This window comes from Pongo pygmaeus, chromosome 14, assembly GCF_028885625.2.
Source record: "Pongo pygmaeus isolate AG05252 chromosome 14, NHGRI_mPonPyg2-v2.0_pri, whole genome shotgun sequence".
In the NCBI taxonomy this organism is placed as follows: domain Eukaryota; kingdom Metazoa; phylum Chordata; class Mammalia; order Primates; family Hominidae; genus Pongo; species Pongo pygmaeus.
The window spans coordinates 118,460,441-118,483,402 of record NC_072387.2 but is presented as its reverse complement, the minus strand read 5'-3'; the positions used below and the strand labels follow the sequence as shown (position 1 = coordinate 118,483,402).

Here is a 22,962-nt window from a genome sequence, read left to right as displayed (position 1 = left end):
AAATAAGCTTCCTCTAGATATGATATTAAAACAATTTTTTCATTAAAATATGAACAGTATTCAAGTGTACAAGTACTCAACTTCTCAAAACGTATGTTTTCAGTTTTTTAATATAATGTCACTAATTTCAATTCCTTTTCCTAAGGCAAACAAGACATAAAGGAGTCATTCCCTGGTACATTTACTTTGACGCCTACAAGTGGTCTTCCTATAATTATTTTTGCGTAATGCTTAGATAGCCTTTGTAAACTCTTAAGAATGTCTGGACTTAGTGTAAAACTTTGATTTTTTTCTGGGGTGTGTGTGTGTGTGTGTGTGTGTGTGTGTGTGTATTATTTTGCATATTGCTTATTTTGGCCAAGCAAATCTTGTGTCTGTTTCCATTATTTCCAGTGTTCAAATTTATGTATGATATCTACATAAGTTTCCAATTGGCTTATACATGCAGTACTTTTACAGAATCAAGAGAACAGAACCACTAAATGCAGTCAAATCCGCAGATTAGAAGACAGAAATAGAAAAAGGGAAGAAACAAACAGGGAAAGAAAGAGAAAAAACAGAGGGGTGGGAGTACAAAGAAAGAGAGAAAAGGGAATTTTGAGTTCCACCCTGCAGAAAAAGTCATCAGCCTGTTTTACTTTATAAAGCAGGTTGCACTCTGTAGAGAGAGCTGGCTTTCCTACACCATCATTGGCATGTTACAAATCATTATTGGCCACTGACCTGGAGCCATCTGCGATGCAAGATTAAACTATTCTGTGCTCACCTGTGTGAAATTTGGACTTCTTGCCTCTGGTAAGATGACCAAGATGCAGACTCAAGAAATGTGTTTATGCTACTGATCTTTTAAAATTATGGAAATATCCACATAATAGAATTTCTTTTTTTTCTATTTTCAACACTTTTAAAGCAGCATCTATTCCAAGATGCTTAAAGTTGGTGTCTCTATTCTTTTGAAAAAGTATGTTAATTTGAGATCACATTACTAAATTTATGTGCATCCTTTGGCATGACAGAGATGTATAATTCCATTAAGCTATCTTAGAAAATTAAGATAATCATGAATTTCTAAAGCATTTTTATTTCTGATATTCTTTTTTTCTCAATAAGTACCCCTCCACACTGTATTTCTTTCTACTTGTTAAAATTGTTCTAATAAGGTAATCTAGAACTATACAGCAGACCACACTAAGAGTTATTCACATGGCATGTTATTTTTCCCAACATTTTTTAAAATATCTGTCCTTAGAGATTACTTTTTCCTATGTTTTGACTTTATCACTTCTTCAAGTAGTAATTATTTGTATGGAAAACGGGTGTAATTGTCTAAGTTACATTATGCATGATGAATGGAAACTATAATTTAGGACTAAGAAACATCTCTCTGTTCAAAAAGTTTAAAAATGCTTCCAGTGGGATATTTTAAAGGTTACCCAGGATTTTGCTATTTGAGGCTGTAAATTCTTCCTGCCTTCCTGGAAAAGGAGACATATTTAGAAGACCCTAAAAAATCATCAACTAAACTCAGGACATCTTAGACGTCTCAGGCAGATGCTATTCCTGTTTCTGTTGGAACATCATTTTGATGTATCAAAATGTGTTGTAAGATCTCATTTTCCTTTTCTTGGAATTATTAGAATCCAATTTATGTTAAGTTATGAGTCATATTAAGGATGCCTTAATGCAACCATCTCCAACACCACCCATTGGTCAGAGGTCAACTGTATAGACAACAAATTATGCACAATCATTTTTCTATGTGAAAGCTACTACATTTTTCTACCCTTTTACACAGTAAACCTTCCCAGGATAAACTTTTCACATTATTCTTTCTGGGCATTAGCCATTCTAGTTTATTTCCTCTATATATACTTGTTACAGTCTGAATGTTGGTGTCCCCCCAGAATTCATATGTTGGCATCTAATACCCAACAGGATAACATTAGGAGGTGAGGCCTTTGGGAAGTGATTAAGTCATGAGGATTCCACCCTCATGAAGAGGTTTAGTGCCTCATAACAGAGGCTGGAGTGAGCTCCCTTGCCCCTTGTACCAGTGACACAGTAACGAGGCACCACGTATGAAGCAGAGAGCCCCCACCATACACCAAATCTGTTGGTGCCTTTTCTTGGGCTTCCCAGCCTCTAGAGCTAAAGTTATGTTGTCTATAAATTAGCAAGTCTAATGTATTCTGATTACAGCAGCCAGCAAACAATAATAACAAACAAAATACTGAGCAGCAAACAAAATACTGAGGCAGTATTCCAGTTTATAAAATTCTTAACTACAGGTGGCTCCTCGACATGAATATATTATTCTAAAAGTAAAATCATCCACCTGGGATATTAGACATTGTATTTCAATTTCAATAGTATATCTACATTAATTGTGGTGAGGCTGCTCTTGTTATGTTGAATATTAGTTAACTAATACCCACATATTTTTCCAAGTGCCTGTTGTAAAGACAGGTCCTTGACATTCTGAACACGCGCCATTGCTACTTTGAATTCACCAGCACGGCTTACAATTCTCCCTAATAAATTTCCTCGTGTTATTCTTGGCCGAAATGTTAACCTGTCAGGGTTTTTAGAACCAAGGTTTACATTCTAGGATATTCGTTTATATGGTTTCACCCTCCCTTTCTAGGCACACTCCTTACAGACACGTGTACACATATGTATCCAGGGGGCATTCCAGGACACCACATAACAGCATTATTCACAACACACAGCCAGGTGCAGTGGCTCATGTGTGTAATCCCAGCACTTTGGAAGGCCAGGGTGAGAGAATCACTTGACACCAGAAGTTTAAGACCAGCCTGAGAAATATAGTGAAATCTCATCTTTCCAAAAATATTTTTAAATAACTGGACATAGTGGTGCATGCCTACAGTCCCAGCTGCTCAGAAGGTGAGGTGGGAGGACCACTTGAACCCATGAATTTGAAGCTACAATAAGCTACAATTACACCACTGCACTACAGCCTGGGAAACAGAGTGAGACCCTGTCTCTAAAAACAAAACAAAACAAAACAAAACATAATTACTCAAATGGCAGAAAAAAAAGAAAACAAAATCCCAGTAACAGAATGATTAAATACATTCTGGTATACTCACAAGAATAAATGTACCCAGCAGCAAAACTGAATAACCTGCAGACTATACAGCAAAAATGAATAATTCTATTCACATAAAGTTCACAATCACACAAAACAAAATTATAGCATTTAGACATGTGTACTTAGGTGACAAAACAATAGAGAAAAGCAAAATAAATACATAAATACTATGAAAGTAAGGGTGCTGAATGGTGGAATGGTTTATAATAGTCTATTTCTTGATACATGTTTACCTTATACTAATTTCTTACGTGTGCCTGTATATTACCTGCATTTTTCTCTGTATGTGTTATAGTTCTCAATCAAAAGACTAAGATCAATTTTCAAAAATTAACTATCTACCGGGCACAGTGGCTCACGCCTGTAATCCCAGCACTTTGGGAGGCCAAGGTGGACGGATCACGACGTCAGGAGATGGAGACCATTCTGGCTAACACGGTGAAACCCCGTCTTTACTAAAAACACAGAAAAATTAGTTGGGCGTGGTGGTGGGCACCTGTAGTCCCAGCTACTCGGGAGGCTGAGGCAGGAGAATGGTGTGAACCCAGAAGGCGGAGTTTGCAGTGAGCTGAGATCGCGCCACTGCACGCCAGCCTGGGCGACAGAGCGAGACACTGTCCCAAAAAACGAAAAATGAAAACAAACAAACAAACAAACAAAAAATAAAAATTAACTATCATGACCGTCCTTCTGCAATCCACAAGCATTCTAGGGCAGAACTAATATTGGGGATTATTTCAGGTGTTACTTGACCATGGCTTTAGCCCCTTGCTCTTCTCACTCAAGGTACTCAACTTCTGCTGTATCTTGTAGCAACGTTAGTAATAAAAGGGCTTCTGGGATGACAGCAACATGACTGTAGCAAAACAATGTTGGGGTTGGAGGGGGAAGACAAAGAGAGAGTCCATGATGCAAGAAAAGTCCTGGGCCACACTCAGTTGGGTCACATTCTTTTTTTTTTTATACTTTAAGTTTTAGGGTACATGTGCACAACGTGCAGGTTTGTTACATATGTATACATGTGTCATGTTGGTATGCTGCGCCCATGAACTCGTCATTTAACATTAGGTATATCTTTTAATGCTATTCTTAAACTTGAAAAATGACCAAAGGTAAAATAAAGTCATTTGAGCAAGCAAGATTATGCTGATCAACTTAAGCCAATCATAGCCCACTTTTAGAGTTTGACTTGGGCCAATCTCATTCAAACCGTGTGGTTACTACATTATGAGGAAGGAGTGGAATTAATGCTAACTTGTATATTCTTATATGTACACATACACGTATACACAATCCTACAGTCAACCTTAGGGAAAGATGTACAGCAAAGTGTAAAGTGTAGCTTTCCATAGAGTAGTAGGATTATGAATTCTTTCATTTTTTTCTTTTGAATTATTTTTACTTTGTAATGTTTCTATTAACAACCAAAAACCCTTTCTCTAGTTTCTGTATGAGAGAAATCTCCACTTAAAAATACTCTTCAGGTTGTGCAAGTATCATACTGGTCTTGATGTTTATCCGGGACTCCAATTCCGTTTCTGTTGGTCTTCCTTGATCAGTCCTCTACTGATATTACTCCCTGAAGGTTTCAGATCTCTCTGCCTGTTCTTTTAACTATCTTCTACTAAAATTTATCTTTGATGGTCTAAGGCTAACATTGGTTTATTAAATATTTTATTTTAAAGCAACCTGGTTTAGCTCAGCGTTTCTCATCTTACTCAGTTTCTCCTGTCCACAAATAGGAATGATAGCTAATGAGAGCAAAGGTGTCCTCTGGGAAATCCAGGAAGGTTTGCAGAACATCTGGTTAAAATTAAACTAAACTCCAGTCTATGGGATGATAACAGGATAACTGAATAGTAAGTCCCATCCCTCACTCTCCCAAAAAGACACTGTCTAAAAAGTAACATATGAACCAAAACACCTTTACGAGAACTTCAGAAACCAGTGAAGAAGCTGCAGTACCCTCAGGGAATGCAACTTCAAGAATATCTGCACTGAAATGGGTAAGAAAAGCCTTTACATTCTACCTTCCCTCCCTCTACCCCAAGCTGGCAGAGCTCAGCACAGCTGGGAGAAAACTCTCAACTCATAGCTTCTCTCTCAGGAGGGAAAGACAAGGAGGAAAAAATGCATCCAATGTTAGGGCTTTCAGGAGATACCAAGACACTGATTTCTCTTTAACCTGATTTAGAATACTGACAAAACTTGCATACTTTAGATCCCTGGGAGACACTGAGAACAAAAGAGAACTGCTGACTTGCTGAAGCAGCAACAAAGATAAACACCAGAGGGAGCAGGAGATTACAAACTCCAAGAAAAGAAACAAGCAAACCTCTCTGGAAAATTACACATACTAGCCAGAGAAAGTGCATCCCCAAAAAAGCTTTGAGAGGCCTCCAGAATCTCTAGCTGGGCTGACTAGTGAAAATCTTCCTCAGTATAAAGCTAGTCCATAAAGACTAAGAAAGATAGCTTTTTTTTTTTTTTCAAATGCCCAAGTTTCTGCAAAAAATTACAAGGCATACAAAGAAAAAGGGAAACTTGGCCCAATCAAAAGAAAAAAATAAATCTCCAGAATTCAACTGGAAAGAAGTCGAGATCTATGAATTATGTAACAAATAATTTGAAATAGCTATCTTATAGCAGCTTAATGAGTTTAAATAAGACACAGATAGACAAATAAGAAAAAAATCCAGAAACCTATGTGGGAACAAAAAGAGAATATTAACAAAGAGATAGGAATTACACATTAAAAAAAAACTTCTGGACTTTAAGTATATAATAACTGAACTGAAAAATTCACTATAAATGTTCAACAACCGACTTGGCCAACCAAAAGAAAAAAAAATGCTGAACTTGAGGCTAAGTCATTTGAAGTTATCTAATCAGAAGGTAGATAATAATATAAGTGATATTATTTTCTATAATAACAATCAGATAGAAATGAAGAAATCATAAGATACTTATGAGACATCACTGACTGGGCCAACATATGCATTATGAGAGACCCAGAAGAAAAGAAAAAGAGAAACGGGCAGAGAGATTATCTGAATAAATAATGGCTGGAAACTTCTCTAATCTGAGGATGAAAATAGACATCCAAATTTAAGAAGTTAAACATACTACAACTCTGATAAATCCAAAATGACACAGAGACACATTATAATCAAACTGGCAAAAGTCAAAGACAGAAAGAATCTTGAAAGCAGAAAGAAAATGTGACTTGGTACATCAAAGGGAGCTCCCATAAGATTATCAGTGGGTTTCTCAGCAGAAATCTTACAGGCCAGAAGAGAGTGGAATGATATATTCAAAGTTTTTTTTAAAAAAAACCTAGCAAGCAAGAATATTATATGTGGCAAAACTGCCCTTCAAAACTGAGGAAGAAATAAAAACTTTCCTACATAACAAAAAGCTAAAGGAGTTCATCACCACCAGACCACCTTAAGAGAAACATTAAAGGGAGTCCCTTTAAGTTGAAATGCAAAGGTGTTAGATAGCAATATGAAAGCCTATAAAAATATAAAGATCTCTGGCAAAGTTAAATACACAGATGCTCCTTGGTTTATGATAGTCCCATAAACCCATTGTAAGTTGAAAATATTTTAAGTCAAGGATACATGGCTAAGAACTGTGGCTCACTGCTGCTGCCCAACATGACAAGAGAAGAATAGTTAGGGTTAGGATTAGGTCATACACCGTGGCCAAGTGGGATTAATTCCTGTAATGTAAGGATGGTTCAACATACAAACATAAATCAGTGTAAAACATCACATTATCAGAATGAGATATAAAAAATTACACAATCTCAATTGATAAAGAAAAAGTATTTGGCAAAATTCAACACCTTTTCATGGTAAAAAAAAATTCAACAAACTAGAAAGGAAATTACCTCAACATAATAAAGGTCATATATGAAAAGCCTTCAGCTAACATCATACCCAATGGAGAAAACAGTGAAAAACTGAATGTGTTTTCTTTGAGATCAGGAACAAGGCAAGATGCCCACTCTTGCCACTTCTATTCAACATAGTACTAGAAGTCCTAACCAGAGAAACTAGGCAAGAAAAAGAAACTAAAGACATTCAAATTGTGAAGGGAGAAGTAAACTTATCTCCATTAACATATAATTCTGTATGTAGAAAATTCTAGACTATGCACAAACACACACACATACACACATACATATGCAAACTGTTAGAACTAATAAATGAAATCACTAAAGTTGCAGGATCCAGAATTAACATGCAAAAAGAAGTTGCTTTTTATATATTAACAATGAAGAATCCAAAAATGAAATTTAAAAAATGATGCCACTTACAATAGCATCAAAAAAGAATAAAATGCTTAGGAATAAACTCAACCAGAGAGGTAAAAGACTTATACCCTAAAATCTACAAAACATTGCTGAAAGAAATTTATGAAGACAGAAATAAATGGAAAGATATACTGTATTCATGGATTGGAAGACTTAATATTGTTAAAATACAAGTAATATCCAAAGTAAGATACAAATTCAACATAATCCTATTAGAATCCCAAAGGCATTTTTTGGCAAAAATTGAAAAGAAATTCTAAAATTTATATGGGATCTCAAAGGACCCCAAAGATTCCAAACAATACTAAGAAAAAAAGAATAAAGCTGGAGGCTTTATACCTTCTGTTTTTAAAACATGTTAAAAGCTGCAGTAATCAAGACAGTATGGCACTGGCATAAAAACAGACATAAAGACCAATGGAACAGAATAGAGAGCCCAGAATAAATTCTTGTGTATAAAGTTAAATGATCTTCAACAAAAGTTCCAAGACTACACAATGGGGAAAGAATAGTATCTTCAACAAATGGTGTTGGAAAACTAGATATCCACTTGCAAGACAATGACATTTGATCTTTACCTTACGCAGCAAAAAAACAACTCAAAATGGATTAAAGACAAAATGTAGGATCTGAAACCATATACATCTAGAAAAAAACATATGAAGAAAACCTTGTGACTTTGATTTGGCAATGATTTCTTGATGACACCAAAAGCACAGGCAACAAAAGCAAAAATTGACAAATAGGACTACATCAAACCAAAAATCTGTGCAGCAAAGGAGATGATCAAAAGACTTAAAAAAGCATACAGAATGGGAGAAAGTATTTTCAAACCATATATCTGATAAAAATTTAATATCCAATATATATAAAGAGCTCTCGCAACTCAGTAACAAAAAAATCAAATGACCTGATTAAAAAACGAACAAAGGATTTGCATAACCTTTCTCTAAAGAAGATATACAAATGAACAAAAACTTCATGAAAAGATGCTTGACATCATTAATCATCAGGAAAATGCAAATTAAAACCACAATGACATATGACCTTACACTTGTTAGGATGGCCACTATCAAACAAACAAACAAACAAAAAACAGAAAATAACAAGTGCTGGTGAGGATATGGAGAAACTGGAACTCTTGTGTACTTTTAGTGGGGATGTAAAATGGTGCAGCCACTATGGAAAACAGTTTAGGGGTTCCTCAAAACATTAAAAGTAGAATTACCATATGATCCAGGAATCCTGCTTCTTTAAGTTTTAATCCAAAAGAACTGAAAACAGGATCTTGAAGAGATACTTGCACACCCACGTTCATCACAGAATTATTCACAAAAGCCAAGGTGAAAGCAACTTAAATTTCTATCAACAAATAAATGGATGAAGAAAATGTGGCCTACCCATAACAATGGAGTATTATTCAGCCTTAAAAGTAAAGGAAATCTAGTCATAGATTAGAACATAGATGAATCTTGAGAACATTATGCTAAATGAAAAAAAATAGTTACAAAATATCAAATACTGCATTATTCCATTTATATGAAGCACCTAGAAGAGTCAACTCATAGAAACAGCAAATAGAATGCGGTTCTTGGCAGGGCGTGGTGGCTCATGCCTGTAATCCCAGCACTTTGGGAGGCCGAGGTGGGTGGATCACAAGGTCAAGAGATCGAGACAATCATGGCCAACATGGTGAAACCCCCATCTCTACTAAAAATACAAAAATTAGCTGGGCGTGGCGGTGTGCACCCGTAGTCCCAGCTACTTGGGAGGCTGAGGCAGGAGAATAGCTTGAACCCAGGAGGCAGAGATTACAGTGAGCTGAGATCGTGCCACTGCACTCCAGCCCTGGCAACAGAGAGAGACTCCATCTCAAAGGAAAAAAAAAAAAAAGAGAGAGAGAGAATGTGGTTACCAGGGGCTGAGGTATAAGGGAAATACAGAGTTGTTGTTCAATGGGTGTAGAGTTTCGGCTTTGCAAGATTAATACTTCTAGAGATCTGGGCTGGGCGTGGTGGCTCACGCCTATAATCCCAGCACTTTGGGAGGCTGAGGTGGGTGGATCACCTGAGGTCAGGAGTTCGAGACCAGCCTGGCCAACCTGGCAAAACCCCATCTCTAGTCTACTAAAAATACAAAAATTAGCTGGGCATGGTAGCATATGCCTGTAGTCCCAGCTACTCGTGAGGCTGAGGCAGGAGAATCACTTAAACCCGGGAGGCAAAGGTTGCAGTGAGCTGAGATCGTGCCACTGCACTCCAGCCTGGGTGACAGAGCAAGACTCTATCTCAAAAAACAAAACAAAACAAAACAAACATCTAGAGATCTGTAGCTCAACAATGCCCATATAGTTAACATTACTGTACTGTGCTCTTAGAAACGATTAAAATCATACATTTTGTTGTGTTTTTTGCCACAATTTAAAAAAACTGACACCAAGAAAAGGCAAAAAAATAATAATAATAATAAAACCTATGATAAATTCTTAGAACACAGGAACCCTGGAAATTAATTAGTCCAGATACCTAATGTTATAGATAAGCAAACTCTCATATTAATTTTACCTGGCTTTTTTTAAATACTAGGTCATCAGGTTACTTTGCAATGATTTACTATTGTGATATATTCTAGCTCCTCATGTTTTAAAGGTTTGAAAAGTATTTGTGATGTGTGCATATATATTACATATATAATTTATTTTTGATGTAATTCTATGTAACACCTCATATCATTGAGGATGCTTCTTTATGCAGCTCATCTGACCTACACTATTTTCTGGCATTTCTATAATTCTCCAGCATGTCCCAAAGATTACAAGTAGCACCTGCAAAGGCACATTTGCAATTCTTTCAGTCTCCTGGCATGGGATTAACTTGAGCCTCACTTGAATGATCTTCAAAGAGCTAAATGAATTTTTGTTTTAATTTCCTCACCTGTCTTTGGCTTTAATCCAAGATTCTGACCTTTTATTTAAAAAAAAAAAAAAAACTTTTTTGAGCTTCTTCTCCTTGATGAAGAAAATTGGGGCCAAAATTATGAAGAACAGTTCTGCTTTGAAATCATCTCTATGGTTTTTATATTATCGGCTCCCGGCAGTGGCTGGCCCCTGCCTTCAGCTCTTGTTGCCTGCACTGTGCCTGTACCATTTCACAGGTGAGGCCTAGGAAGGGTTTTCCACGTATTCACCATCTCAGAGAATTGAGATGCGGAACAGGAATCTTCTCCACCTCAAGTTTACCTTCTTATTGACCATATTATACTATATTGCAATTTCCTGCCCCAATGTCCATTTTATATTATATATTAGGGAAACCCCATATATCATCCTGATCTGAATGCTTATATATCTATAGCTTTAGCAAACTCCCTTCCTTAGAAATAACATATCTTAGGTTCACTCCAGAAAACTTGTTTCTACACACTATAAAATGAAAATAGCGAGCTACACCCAATATAAAAATATATTCTCAGTATTCTGTTCTACTAAGTTTCTTTATTTCTTAGGCCGAATTTCATTTGTCTTGCTCTTGCATATAGATTTAAATCTCTGAAATGAATATAAAGTTAATGGCTCTCTGTTCCAAATAATAAAGATAAAAGGTATATTAATAGACTTTTCAAAAGAAGATTTGAGACCTCATGAAATGATTTCAACCCAGGGACTGCAACCACATATTACTCAGCTGCTTATAACCAATAATCTAAATTAGAAAAAAATTAGTAAGCTTGCATTAGACTTTATCATTCTTAAAGAAATTATTTAATATTTCAAATGTGTTCATTAAAGGCACACAGTACCACATGCTACAGTTTTTAGCCTCTTGGGTTTATTTTTTAAATATCAACTAATTTCAGTAATAAAAATGACATTGAAATGCTTTCAACATTTTGGTTATAGGAAAAGAGGATATTCAAATATCAATTTTTATGTATAATTCAATTCAGCTTATGATAATTTGAACATCAAACTCACTGTTATATACACCTTCAAGCATTTTTAACCAAAAATACCCAGAATGATTTGATGAGGAATTAACTTTACTTATATTACTTAAAATTATGTCTATCATGCTAAATAGTTGTAGATAAATAATAAACATCAAATATAATAAATAAATATGACATCAAGTATTTAAATATACTACGGGTTTTCCCTTCATTTTTTTCTTAAAATTCAATAAATCTAAAATTTATTTTATTTTTTATTGCTTTTTGTTTTTTGAGATGGAGTCTCATTCTGTCACCCAGGCTGGAATGTAGTGGCTCAATCTCGGCTCACAGCAACCTCCACCTCCCGGGTTCAAGCAATTCTCCTGCCTCAGCCTCCGAGTAGCTGGGACTACAGGCGCCCGCCACCACATCCGGCTAATTTTTTGTATTTTTAGTAGAGATGGGGTTTCACTGGGTTAGGCAGGATGGTCTTGATCTCCTGACCTCGTGATCTGCCCGCCTCGGCTTCCCAAAGTGCTAGGATTACAACTTATTTTTATATGTCCAGTCTTTTCCAGCATCACAATTATTTGCCAAAGTCAACTACCTCATAAATTATACTAAACATCATGTTCAGGTCTCATTATTCCAATGATCAGGGTTCAGCAAACATTTTCTGTAAAAGGCCAGAGAGTAAATACTTTAGGCTGTATGGGCTGCAGAGTCTCAGTTGGTCACACATTCTTTATTTGGTTTGGGTTTTTTCCATACTTTAAAAGTGCAAAGGACATGTTTAGCTTACAGGCTGTACCCAGCAGGCCAAGGTTGGAGCTGGCCCACTGGTGGTGGTGGCTTCTTGTTTCCAGCTATAGATGGTTTTCTATATGGCACTTGTTTAAAAAGCCAGTTTTCTTCTTTTAAAAGGTGCTAAGAGCACAGAGTAAATAATCAGCCCTTTTTGCAAGTCTGGATCTCCGCTAAGCTAGCAGTGTAACTCTGAATAAATGACTCAGTCTCTCTGAGTTTTCTTTTCCTCATCTGTAGAAGGAGCAGATGTCTTTTATGGAAGGGAGAAGCAGATGAGAGAGAGTCAGAGGATGAATACGGTGGGACCCGGGGTTACGGGCAGAGGAGAGATACAATAACAGGTGAGATAGAGGGTCCCTAGGCAGAGCTTAGGGAGCTGTTGAAGCTAGAATCTCCCCCAGGCACTCTTGCCTCCAGGGCAGCTGGCTTTCATCTTCTGCTGTGCTCATACCCACTCATATCAACACCAACCCAATCCAGACACACAGAGATCAGTAAGAAGCGGTAACCACAGTGCCAGGGAAAGTCCGGCATTTCGACAAGTGCGATACACTAAGGGTTAACAGCGAAGATGGGCAGGCAGCAGAAGAGGGACCTCAATGAAGTGGGGTGTTTGGGGGAAGATGATCTGGATTTGATTCCAGCTGAACAAAGCTAGAAGCAGCTTAAGCCCAGTGTACAGGGGGATGAATAAAATCAGTGTATTCAGAAATGCTAAGTTCCACGTAGAGAACAAGCACCTCGGTGTTGTGAAATGCAGGGATGTGAGTCGGGAGAGGTGTCAGAGGAGGCTGGAGCTGGGCAGGGAGTGGGTCAAGAAGGTGTCTGTCATGGGGAGAAGCAGGCACTTTATGCTGCAGATTATAAGAAATCATTCGAGTCTTTTAAGTCAGAGGTTTCATGGCTAAATTTGCATTTAAGATAAATCACTCTGGCAACTGTAAGACTGGAGCAGGAAGATAAATTAGGGCCTGGTCCCTTAGCCCTGGCAGGGCATGATGAAGACTGGATCCCGGGCAGTCCTAAAAGGTCAGAATAAAGAAGACTCATCTCAGTCATATTTATAAGACACATTGTAAAGACTTGATGACTAATGGAAAATGGGATGTGGGGGAGGGAAAGGAAGAAGGAGAAAAACAGTAGGAAATAAACCAACAAACAGGAATCAAGTCTGGGCGTGGTGGCTCACGCTTGTAATCCCAGCACTTTGGGAGGCCGAGGCGAGTGGATCACGAGGTCAGGAGTTCGAGACCAGCCTGGCCCACACAGTGAAACCCCATCTCTAATAAAAATACAAAAATTAGCCGGGCGTGGTGGCAGGTGCCTGTAATCCCAGCTACTCGGGAGGCTGAGGCAGGAGAATCACTTGAACCTGGGAGGCAGAGGTTGCAGTGAGACGAGATAGCGCCACTGCACTCCAGCCAGGGTGACAGAGCTAGACCCCGTCTCAAAACAAAACAAAACAAAACAAAACAAAAAACCCAGGAATCAATGGGAGTAACAGAGGCTGGCCTAGAGAGAACAATCGAGATTAGGATTCCAGTGTGGATGTGAGGAGTCAGGTGTGGTATGGAACCTCCAGGTCAGGAGTGGAGATGCAGATATGGAGCCCAAGCACATGCACCCACCAAGAGGTGCAGGAGGGACTTGAGAACACAGGAAAGAAGGGAAGAGAGGGGCCAAAGTGAGGGCACAGAGGGCCCACCGGAGCAGAGGGACAGAGGGGCCGTGTCAGAGAAGCCAGGCTGAGGAGAGCTCCGGAATGGACTTCCATGAAGTGGAGGGAGGGAACGGAGACGCTTCTGCTCAGGCTTCTTCTCTGGCCACAGAAATAAGCACATCACAGAAATTACAAAGAGCAAGTCACTTAACATAGTTATTTTTAGAAACATAATTACATACAAAGAATTGTAATCTTGTGTGGGATATATAAGAAATGAGTTGATTTGATCCTACCACTTAAAGTTTACCAATATTTCATCCATGTTTACTTTTAGTCACAGTTGAGAATGTAAACCTAAACTTCCTTGGAATTAATGGCCTGGTTTATTGTCACGTCTTCCTAGTTATTATAATAACATAAAACTAACCAAGTAAGAAAATCTTTACAGATTCCTATATAAGTGGGAAAGAGAAGTGGCTCTAGCTAGATGGGGGGTTGGGGGTGCGCCCAGTGTACATTTTTGAAAGACCATCCACTGTGTTCTCAAAGGCAGTGTGCTCCTGTAAATGACTCAGCGGAAGGTTGTGGTCCCAGCTGCAGATTCTGATTTTGTAGGCCTGGGACAGGCTGCGGAATCTACTTCTTATGGGGCACCTCCAGAAAATCTAGAGTTAGCATCCCAAGGAGCACACCTCGCCAGTCCTTAGAAGTTTACAATCTTCAAAGTCAAGGTCCTGCATACTTGAATGACTACTCATTTTCAGGAAATGTCACTATAGAATTGTTAATAAATTTTTATAATTTTACATTGTCTGAAAATTATTTAGCACATTCTCTTGAAAAAAAGTCCGTGCTTAAAACAGGTAAGTTGAGTATAAATGTTTGATCTCAATTAACTCATGAGTCAACCATGTTCTGAAAGCACTGACTGAATCCTTACTGAATAGCACATCCAGGGCAGGCTATTAGGATACAAAGATGAAAATAGACTTAAATTAAGACAATAGATGTTCCAGGGTGCTCATCACCCACACATATCCTAGCCCCAGAGGAGCCCCTAATTTTGCCTGGGGACATCTGTGAGAAGGAGAAGGACCAGAATTCAGTCATAGGATGAGTGGAATGTGGAATGAGTGGCAATGTGGAATGAGTGTTCCTCCCTACATCTAGACAGGGCACTTGGGAGAATCAAATGAGATATTAAATGGAAAAACAACTTCGGGACAGGTAAGGTGTTGTTACTGTGAGCTTTTCAGTTTCTGAGAGTGATGCAGACATTTCTCCCTCTAGGACTGTGTCCTTGCCTCGGTGGAATTCAGGGGAAAATCACCTGCTTTTACTGCCTGGCTTTTTAAATGTTTTAAGTCCATCTGGTTAAATTGTATGCATTTTAATCTCAGTAAGTTTTTTCTTGTTCTCTTCACATGCTCACTCTTTGCTCTCTGGAACTCTCAAAGAACAATGAGTTATTTCTAGCACAGAGCAGAATGTAGAAGAAAGGTTGGTGGGCAGAGAATCATACAGGAAGGGAGTAAGGAGAGAAGAGAGAGGCATTACGTCTGTGGCAGGTTTCACTGGCCAGCCCTTTTCTCGGGAGAAAGTAATCAAATCACTCTCTCTCCCTACACATCTACCACTCCATTCTGGTGGAGACAGCAAGACCCAACATCCTTGCCAATATCTAGCTGTGTGATCTTGAAAAAAAAATTACCTAAGTCTTCTAGACCTCTTTGCCTTCACTTGGGGTAGAGCGAGCTTGAACAGAACATTTTGAAAGTACCGTTCTACCCCAGCATTTTCTTGTTCTATGAACATGTGTTTTTATTGGCCTGGATTTGCCCTGGTGATGAGATCTGGAAAGGGCAGACACATTTTGGAGGTGCTCAGCTGAGCACAGGCTTAAAGTATCATTTTTGAATATCACAGTTCCAGTGCCGTATCTCTTCTCACTTATGCAAATGTTTTAACACATTTAAGATCTGCAAGTTATGTACACACATAGAGATACACACATATACATATATATTTGGATCATATATGATTCTATGTATGATTGTGGCTTTACCCAACAGATTTTATTTTCTGATTTCTCAAGGAGAAGGCAATATTTCTATTTTTATTCAGTCTCCTTCAAGAACACTGGGGTTCTGCAGCCAACTTGTATTCAGTATACACTCTCCTTTATCCACAGGCAACTAACTTACCCACAGATTACATTCATGACCCAGCACAGCAGCAGGTGGGGCTTGTATCTTCAAGCATTCTCAGGCCAGGCGGGTGGAGGAGAGGGGCAGAAACCTTCATAGTATTAATTGCACGTGCAAAATATTTGAGCTATTTTAATGTATACAAAACAAATCATTTTACTTTATTAAATTTCCCCTCCCAATTCTCATAGTACACAGATAAACCCAACCATAGCATTCTGCCCTCTAGATAAAATTGTATTGGTTAAACATATTTTTCCTTCAGTAAATAAATATCACACTCTGGGTGATTTTTATAGCAAGTAGTATGGTCCCTGGAACATATGCTGTCCGTAATGCATTGCTGTATATACTGTTTTCAAAACGTCCATCAAATGTAAACCTTATATGCTTACAAAAGTTAATCACACGTGATAGTGTTAAGTATATGTCACATATGCTTGTTTAATATTAACAAACTAAAATAACTTCAAAAAGACCAATAGACATGTTTCAGAGCACCCTTAACCTACAGATGACAAATTACCTTCGAGGCTTCTACAAATTAAAAATACTAAGAAGAACATGTAATTTATTCTGGTAGCTATGCAATAATCCCACAAGAAAGAAGCTGGTTGTCCCAGTGGATCTGTGGTTGGCCCCTCCTCAGTCATGTGGCTTTGATCTCAGGATCTCATTGACTACTTTGGGATCCCTTGTTCTTCCTCTAGATTCTAAGTGAAAAGCACTGGGAGACGCATGGATAGACCGCAGGAGCGTCAGAAATACTCCCAAGAACACATGGCAAACGCGTGTTGTAAATGCTTTAACCTTCATTCCAGCACAGACTCCAGAGACTGCATGAGATTCGCAGAGAAAGCCACTAACTCAGAAGAGGCTCCTGGCTTCCCCTGTGCTTCTGCCTTTGGAAGACGCAGGTCAGCCCTCTGCTCATTTACTCCTCTGGCCAATTCAGAGCAGCCAAGTTTCACTCGACCCTGCTTAGCAAGAGAAACCGCTCCTCCTCCAATGGCTAATAATTCTTTTGAGTGGCAAACAGTTAACACCCAGTTCTAATGCCCTGGCTCACAACCCCCACACAGACATCTGAGCCACATGTGAGTAGCTACTGCTTTTCTGTAAATGACAGAAATACTAAGAGAACTTGACGGAAATCGTCTCCATTTCCTTTCGGGGGCGTACTAGGGATCAATTAAACGGAGCATTTCCACCGGCCTACTGGTTTTCTGCAGCCAGGGAAGACGGGGCGATGCTCTGAGGCTCGACACCCCCCGGGTGAGACTGGCCCCTCACTTGGCCGCCGGCCTCCGAGACAATGGAGCTGACACTGCCCAGCGGGGGTCGCGCAGAGGGGTCAGCAGGATCCGCGGAAGAGGCAACAGCTGGGGAGCCCTCCTTCACCCTACATCTTTGTTCTGCTATCTTTTCCATCCCCAAAGAAACAGAGGAGGAGGAAGCAGAGCCCCCACCGCGCCTGGGAGCGGTTGTGTAGGTGACCACGCCGCTTCTCCCATCTCCCCTAGCAACGGGGCTTCCGCGTCCCTCGAAATGGCCAGTTTCGCCCCCTCCTTCTGGGGTAGGTCCCGAGTTCAGAAGGCTTCTACTCCTAGCCTCGGCTTACGCGTCCTAGCGGTTGGGAAGTCCCCGCGATTCCTTTCCCAGGAAGGGACCGACAAGCCTCCTCTCCACGCCCCCCAGGCGCGTCCAGCCCTCACCGTGCGGGAACTCTGGGTGGGGACCCAGCGCCGCAAGTCCGACCCCGGGCACCCTCCCGGCGTCCCCAGCCCGGCCGTGCAGAACAGCCTCTGCGCCCCGCGTACCTCCAGACTCTGAGAGGCTGCCCCGCCGCGTTCCCAGCGCTGGGACCGCGCGCAGCGCCCCGCCGACGCCCCTACCTGCCGGAGAAGGGTCCGCCGGAGCCGGGCGCCAGGCGACACGGCGATGGCCGGGACTCGGCTCGGAGACCAGCCCCGCGCGGCGTGTGAGGGGGTCGGCAGTTGCCCCTGTGCCCGGGGCCGGCGCGGTTGCGCACAGCCAGGCCGGCTGGAGGCTGGGGACGGCTCCGCCACCCGCTCGGCGGCGGCTCTCTCTGCCCGCCTCTGCGACCCGCAGCCGCGGCGTCGGCGGCGACACAGTCCCCGCCGGCCCCGCCTCTCCCCTCCCCGCGCGCCCCCCGCGTGGTGCCCGCCGCAGCGCGGGTCGTGGGGCTGAGCTCCAGCTCCCGGGGCGCCGCGCCTCGCTCTGCGGGTCACTTTCCTGCCGCGCCCAGGACGCTGAACCCGCCTCGCTTCTAATCCCCGCCGGGGCAGCCCTCTGGGTCCCCCGCGCGTTCCAGGAGACCGCGCCTCTCTCCGCTCCTGCCCTCCGATCCTCTCTGCTCTCTCCCGCCTCTCTCTCTGCTACAATTCTAAGAACGTAGCTCACTCCTGAAACTTTTCCATCTCCACTTTAGCAAGATCCCGGGAGCAGGAGGGGAAGAGAGTGCCCAGAGCTGTGACCTGGAGCCGAGGTCCCCCTGGGCAGTCCGAACAGAACAAAGGCCATCGCGGGGACTGTGGCAGTGGTTACCAGATGAAATGAGTGACCCCTTTTAAAGCTACAGAGGCCGTAACAGTCCTTCGCCCTCTCTGGTAATTCAAGAACCTTCTGAATTGGGCTCCAAAAATCAACTTCAGCCTTGGACAAGAGAACATGTGCCAGACAAGCCTGTCTCCAGGGGACTGCTCCGTCACAGTTGTCAGACAATTCCAGTGCATTCAGTGTGATAAAATGGAAGGCTTACCCCCGCCCCCAATTTTGTTCTTGGGTGGCTGTGTAAACGCATTCCCTGTCCACATTTCGCCAGGAGGGCTATTTGCTGTATTAATTCTGGGGTTAATGAAGACATGCCGTCATACGTTGCTTTACCAGAGGGGTGCGCTCTGAGAAATGAGGGGTACTCTCTGAGAAATGTGTCCTTAGGCGATTGTGTGGCTGTGCGAGCACCGTAGGGTGGATGGACTTACACAGAACTCAGTGGTGTAGCCTACTCCACACCTAGGACATGTGCTACAGGCGGGGCACGGTGGCTCACATCTGTATTCCCAGCACTTTGGGTGGCCAAGCGGGGGGATTTCCTGAGCTCAGGAGTTCGAGACCAGCCTGGGCAAAATGGCGAGACCCTGTCTCTACTAAAAATACAAAAAATTAACTGGGTGTGGTGGCACGGCCTGTGGTCTCAGCTACTCAGGAGGCTGAGGTGAGAGAATCACTTGAGCCCTGGAGGCGGAGGTTGCAGTGAATCGAAATCTGAGATTGCGCCAATGCACTCCAGGCTGCTGCCACACACACACACACACACACACACACGACATATGGTACATAACCTATTGCTCTTAGGCTACAAACCTGTAAAGCACGTTCCTGTGACAAATACCATAGGCAATTATAACACAATGGTAAGTATTTGTATATCTAAACTTATGTAAACGTAAAAAAGGTACAATAGAAACATGGTATTATAATCTTATGGGACCACCTTCCTACATGCGGTCAGTTGTTGACCCAAACATCCTTATGCAGTGAATGACTGTATAGGTGATTATATATACACATATTGTACACATTTATATATTATATATAATCTATGTCATGTATATATAAAATGTAATATATAATGTGATTATATAATGTATATACTGTAATTATATATTATATATAATATGTGATGATATATAATCACATAATGTGTATGTATACATATACATATACATAATAGCAGAGGGTCTTGAACATAGTACACACAATAACTTTCTTCAAATGAGTTTACTATCGTATTAATTATTGGATATGTCTGGATAAATTGTATGATACGTGAATATATGAAAAACAGAGACTCTATAGTTAGTTTTCTGCATGAAATTCAAACTTCGTACTTAGGTAACATTATAAGGCTGCATTTTCAAGTATGGATTAAATAATGACTTGAGATACTGCTTTTTAATTGCCATTTATATTTCTTTTTGATTGCTATTTATATCTTAGGTGATTTGAAATGTATTCTATGATTTTTAAGATGGGCTTAATTAAACTAATTAATTGAGTTTAAACATGAAACTATAGAATGATGTTTTCCATATATAATGTAATGCAGTCTAAGTCAGAGTTAGTTTTTATTAAAATAATTTACAAAATCATAATAAAATAATGAAGGCTAACAAGATTGACTATGAATTAAAAGTAAAATAATTATTTCAGCACCTTATTGTTTTCCTGGCATTTTATGCATTTAGTGCCAGACAAATATAAATGTGTATAAATGTGATATGAGGAATATTACCCTTTTATTTTTTGAGACAGATTCTTGCTCTGTCGCCCAGACTGGAGTGCAGTGGCATCATCTTGGCTCACTGCAACCTCTGCCTCCCGGGTTCAAGCAATTCTCCTGCCTCAGCCTCCCAGGTAGCTGAGATTACAGGTGCCCACCACCATGCCTGGCTAATTTTGTATTTTTAGTAGAGATGGAGTTTTGCAGTGTTGGTCAGGCTGGTCTTCAACTCCTGACCTCAGGTGATCCACCCACTTTGGCTTCCCAAAGTGCTGGGATTACTGGCGTGAGCCACTGCACTCTGCCATATTACCCATTTTTATGTTTATTGTGTTGCTTAATACTTGAAATCATTCTGTTTCTCTTTATATTGTAAGATTTGTATAGAAGAAGCAGCTTGCACATATTTAGCTCACCAGAAGTTAAGCTCTGGTAACTAATCTTTAAAGCTCTACAGACATCAAACGGTAGAGGTGCCTGATAAAATCCTAATGTGGTCAGCAGGAGAGTTCAGGCTTTGTATTGCTACAGTGCATGTTTCTCAAATACGGGTTATATATTGGATATATGTTCATATCATATATCTAAGTTTCTGTATTATCAGGTGATAGTATAAGACAAAACACGTAAAGAAAATAGCAAAAGTCGTAAGTAGAAAATCATGTTTGCATTCTAGCTTTTCTGTTACATTCTGCATCAGGTAGTGATTACAGTGGGCTGAAATACACAATTGAACTTGATAAGGTTTGAAAAAATCACTATGCAACTTAAGCATATGGACAACGTATTATTAAGAATGTCAATATTGGTTCAGTTCCCAAAGGTAATTTTTCTTTTTAAAGTGAGATATGAATTCTCGTTTGTCATTGGTAATTTCTCTGTTTACATGGAGACATCAAATTCTGAAATAGTAATTTTTTTACTAGGACAGAAGCATGTATTATCCAGCTTTGGCAGCCATATGAGGTATATTGTGGTAAAAGAGGATTACCTAAAATAGAAACCTCAAAGAAGATGGCTATAACAGCATTCTGAATTAAAGTTTTTATCACTTTTAGAAACAAAGTATTAAGTTCATCTAATGGAAACGTGTAAAGTGAATTATTTGTATATATTTTATTACACTCATAATCTATTCTGCATATATATATGTATTCTGCATATACATATATATAATCTATTCTGCATATATATATATATATATATATATATATATAGGTTTCTTCCACATTTTCAGGAATCTTTACAGCAGTGTCCCACTGTACTGGTACCAATTTACTGTATTAGTTCCTTCTCACAGCTGCTATGAAGAAATACCCAAGACTGGATAAGTTATAAAGAAAAGAGGTTTAATAGAGGTCTAATTGACTCACAATTCCGCACGGCTGGGGAGGCCTTAAGAAACTTACAATCACGGCAGAAGGCACCTCTTCAAAGGGTAGCAGGAGAGAGAATGAGGGCAGAGCAAATGAGGAGGCCCCTTGTAAAACCATGAGATTTTGTGGGAACTCACTATCATGAGAAAGGCATGGCAGAAACCACCCCCATGATTCAATCATCTCCACCTTGTCCTTTGACACAATGGGATTATTACAATTCAAGGTGAGATTTGGGTGGGGATATAGAGCCAAACCATATGACAAATGCACTTGAAGAAAATGCACATTCTGCTGTTTATAGGTGGAGTTACTATAAATGTTAATGATATTGATGGTTGATAGAGTTATTAAAGTCTTTTATATACCTATTGTTGATTTTATCAATTAGAAATGAAAATTGGGTTTTGAAATCTCAGCTTTAATTGTGAATTTTTATATTCCTCCTTGTAATGCTATCAGTTTTTACTTTTGTATTGAAAATTTCTCTTTTCAGTGCATAAATATTTTAAATCGTTACATACTTCCTTTGTAAATTTTAAATTTAATATTTAATTTTGTGGATACATAGTAGGTGTATTTATTTATGGGGTATATGAGTTACTTTGATACAGGCATGCAATGTGTAATAATCACATCATGAAAATAGGGTATTCATCCCTTCAAACATTGATCCTTTGTGTTACAAACAATTCTATTATACTTTTTATTTTAAAATGTACAAATTATTATTGACTTTAGTCACCTTATTGTTCTGTCAAATACTAGATCTTATTCATTCTTTCTAATTATTGTTTTGTACACATTAACCCCACTCCACACAACCTGCCTACTATCTTTCCCAGCCTCTTGTAATCACCCTTCTACTCTCTATCTGCATGAGTTCAATTGTTTCGGTTTTTAGCTTTCCACTTTGATAAAAGGGAAGATCCAAAGTTTGTCTTTGCCTGACTTATTTCACTTAACATAAAGAACTCCAGTTCCATTCGTGTTGCTGCAAATAACAGGATCACATTCTTTTTTATGGCTGAATAGTACTCCTTTGTGTATATGCACCATTTTCTTTATCCATTCATCTGTTGAAGGCTCCTTACGTTGCTTCCAAATCTTGGCTACCGTGAACAGTGATGCAACAAACGTGAGAGATGCAGACATCTCTTTGATACACTTTGATACACTCCTTTTCTTTCTTTCAGGTATATACCCAGCAGTGCAGTTGCTGGATCATATGGTGGCA

At 39.8% G+C, this 22,962-nt stretch overlaps 1 protein-coding gene across 2 annotated transcripts in view; it reads right to left on the bottom strand.

Annotated features, from left to right (window-relative positions):
* The window catches only part of MYO16 (myosin XVI), a 719,880-nt gene extending 701,816 nt beyond the window's left edge, over positions 1-18,064 (bottom strand). Inside the window, exon 1 of one of the 2 annotated variants that reach the window (XM_063651142.1) lies at positions 17,939-18,064. The gene's annotated coding sequence lies outside the window, so the exon portion shown is untranslated. Of the gene's footprint in view, positions 1-17,863 lie in introns of both variants that reach the window. The other variant, XM_063651143.1, reaches the window with a different exon arrangement.
* Between the last annotated feature and the right edge of the window lie 4,898 nt (positions 18,065-22,962).